Source organism: Bos mutus, chromosome 6, assembly GCF_027580195.1.
Source record: "Bos mutus isolate GX-2022 chromosome 6, NWIPB_WYAK_1.1, whole genome shotgun sequence".
NCBI classification, from domain to species: domain Eukaryota; kingdom Metazoa; phylum Chordata; class Mammalia; order Artiodactyla; family Bovidae; genus Bos; species Bos mutus.
The window spans coordinates 67098312-67102084 of record NC_091622.1 but is presented as its reverse complement, the minus strand read 5'-3'; positions in this window follow the sequence as shown (position 1 = coordinate 67102084).

Below are 3773 nucleotides of genomic sequence, written 5' to 3'. Positions count from 1 at the left end.
TAATGAGTATAAAAGGTGAGGCATTCAATTCCTGTGCTATCTGTCCACTTGACTAGTCTTAATGAGCACTCCAGTCAGCAGCACTTTCCTCCTCTCCTACATCCCTTCCCAATTACTGGATATTGGATTTCTAGCTATTTGAACATTTGAACATAGTGAAAAATCAAGAAGAATGCCAAAGGAGGCCTGTGGAATAACTGTCCCAAAGACAAGTAAATAGAAATCTGGAACCCATGTAAAAATACACATAGCTAAGAACTTAGAACTTACTGAATATTCTTCTACATAGTTCTAATAATTATGATAATTTGATTTGCATGCACAGGAAAAAAGACAGCACCTTTGTAAAGATGGCTTCAATGCTGTATTTCTGGCAATAGGAGAACATCTACTGAACACAGAATAGTCATTGGTTTTACTGATGAGCTTAAATTATTAAGCAATATTCACATCATATCAGCATCTTCTGTTTAAGAAAGCATCAGAAAAAGATTTTCATCAGATACTAATGAAAGAAATTGAAGATACAAATAAATGGAAAGATAGTCTGTGCTCATGGGTTGGAAGATTTAATATTGTTAAAATGTCCACACTACCCAGAGCAATCTACTGATTCAATACATTCCTATCAAAATTCCAAAGGCATTTTCCACAGAAATAGAAAAATCCTAAAATAGGTATGGAACCATAAAAGACTCTGAGTAGCCACAGCAGTCTTGAGAAAGAAGAAAAAAAATGGGAGGTGTCATACTCCCTGATTTCAAATTGTATTACAAAATCAGAGTAATCAAAAGAGTATAGTATTGGCATTAAAGACAGGCACATAGATCAATGGAATAGAATAGAAATCCTTGAAGAAAACCCCACACATATAGGGTCAATTTATAAGAAAGGAGCACAAAAACATACACTACAGTGTCTTCAATAAATGGTGTTGGAAAAACTGGATAGTCACATGCACAAGAATGAAACTGGACCACTATCTTACCATACATGAAAATTAATGCAAAATGGATCAAAGATTTGAACATTACCTGAAACTGTCACACTCTTATAATAAGAAAACATAGGCCACAAACTCCTTGACCTAAGTCTTGGTGATTTTTAGATTTGATACCAAAAGCAAAGGCAACAAAAGAAAAAATACACAAGTGAGACTACATCAAACTAAAAAGCTTCTTCACAGCAAAGGAAATCAGAAAGCAAAATGAAAAGTCAACCTACCAAATGGGAGAAAATTTTTGCAAATCATATATAATAAGGGGTTAATATCCAAAATATATAAAGAACTCATAAAACTCAATGGCAAAAAATGCAAATAATTCTATTAAAAAGTGAGCAGAGGATCTGAAAGACATTTTTTTCAAAGACAGAGGATCTGAATAGACATTTTTCCAAAGATGGACAACAGGCACATGAAAAGATGCTCAAAATCACTAATCAATAGAAAAATGCAAATCAAATCCACAATGACATATCACCTCCCAACTGTTAGAATGGCTATTATCAAAAAGACTAGAAATAGTAAGTATTGCTGAGGATGTGGAAGGAACCCTTGTGTACTTGTTAATGGGAATGTATTAATAAACTGGTGCAGCCACTATGGAAAATAGTATGGAGCTTCCTCGAAAAATTTAAAATAGAATTACTGTATGATCCAGCAATTCCACTACTGGGTATTTATGTGAAAGAAACAAAACATTACCTTGAAAAGATTATGCACCCCCATGTTCACTGCATAGCTCAGTTGGTGAAGAATCCGCCTGCAATGCAGGAGACCCCAGTTCAATTCCTGGGTTGGGAAGATCCCCTGGAGAAGGCTACCCACTCCAGTATTCTTGGGCTTCCCTCGTGGGTCAGCTGGTAAAGAATCTACCCACAATGTGGGAGACCTGGGTTTGATCCCTGGGTTGGAAAGATCCCCTGGAGAAGGGAAAGGCTACCCACTCCAGTATTCTGGCCTGGAGAATTCCATGGACTATACAGTCTATGAGGTCGCAAAGAGTCAGATACAACTGAGCGACTTTCACTCACTCATGTTCACTGCAGCATTATTTATAATAACCAAGCTCTGGAAGCTACCTAAGTGTCCATCAATGGATAAATGACTAGAGAAAGTATGTATATACATATACATACACAATGGAGTATTATTCAGCTATAAAAAAGAAGGAAATCCTACCATGTGCAGTAGCATGGATGGGCCTTGAGGACATTATATTAAGTGAAATAAGTCAGCCAGAGAAAGACGAATATTGTATGATCTCACTAATATGTGGTATCTAAAACAAAACAAACCAAAGTATGAACAAACAAACTGAGTTCATGGATATAGAGAACAGATTGCTGGTTACCAGAGGGGGGGAGGAGAAGTGGGAGGTAGTGTGGAAAGTGGGTGAAGGGGGTGAAGGGGATTAAAGAGTGGAAACCCACAGTTATAAAATAAATAAGTTGTAGATATATAATGTACAACTTGGGGACTATAGCTAATAATTCTGTATTGTATATTTGAAAGTTGCTATAGCTAATAATTCTGTATTGTATATTTGAAAGTTGCTATAGCTAATAATTCTGTATTGTATATTTGAAAGTTGCTAAGAGAATAGAACTTTAAAGTTTTCTTCACAAGAAAAATTTGTAACTATGTATAGTGATGAACTAGATTTACTATGGTGGTCATTTTGCAATATATACAAATATCAAATCATTATGTTATACACCTGAAATGAATATAATGCTACATGTCAACTGTAGCTAAATACAAATAAAAATAGATTAATAAAAGAGAAAGTGTTAAAAAGAATTCTTATTTGGTATTTATGAGTCTGCCTGGTTTGGTGGCATCTACAAGAGAATAATCTACAAGTAATTCATTTTATCTAAAAGATGTTTGAGTATAAATACTCTAACTAGCTGCTGACCAAGTTACCAATTCTCAAAGAAAGCTTTCCCTCTCCCCCGCAATTTTCTGGAGTGTATATTAAAACAAGGATGTTTCATCCACCTCATTAGAACTGATTCAAATGTATTCTTTTTAATGGCTGAGTAATACTCCATTGTGTATATGTACCACAGCTTTCTTATCCATTCATCTGCTGATGGACATCTAGGTTGCTTCCATGTCCTGGCTATTATAAACAGTGCTGCGATGAACATTGGGGTACATGTGTCTCTTTCAATTCTGGTTTCCTCAGTGTGTATGCCCAGCAGTGGGATTGCTGGATCATAAGGCCTAATGAGGTGGATGAAACTGGAGCCTATTATACAGAGTGAAGTAAGCCAGAAAGAAAAACACCAATACAGTATACTAATGCATATATATGGAATTTAGAAAGATGGTAACAATAACCCTGAATACGAGACAGCAAAAGAGACACTGATGTATAGAACAGTCTTTTGGACTCTGTGGGAGAGGGAGAGGGTGGGATGATTTGCGAGAATGGCATTGAAATACGTATAATATCATATACGGAATGAGTCGCCAGTCCAGGTTCAATGCACGATACTGGATGCTTGGGGCTGGTGCACTGGGACAACCCAGAGGGATGGTATGGGGAGGGAGGAGGGAGGAGGGTTCAGGATGGAGAACACATGTACACCTGTGGTGGATTCATTTCGATATTTGGCAAAACCAATACAATATTGTAAAGTTTAAAAATAAAATTAAATTAAAAAATAAAACAAGGATGTCTACCATAGAAAATCAAGTTTTCTAATTAAAACCTTTTCATGTTATTTTAAAGGAATTAAGACAAAGATAAGGGACTTTTACA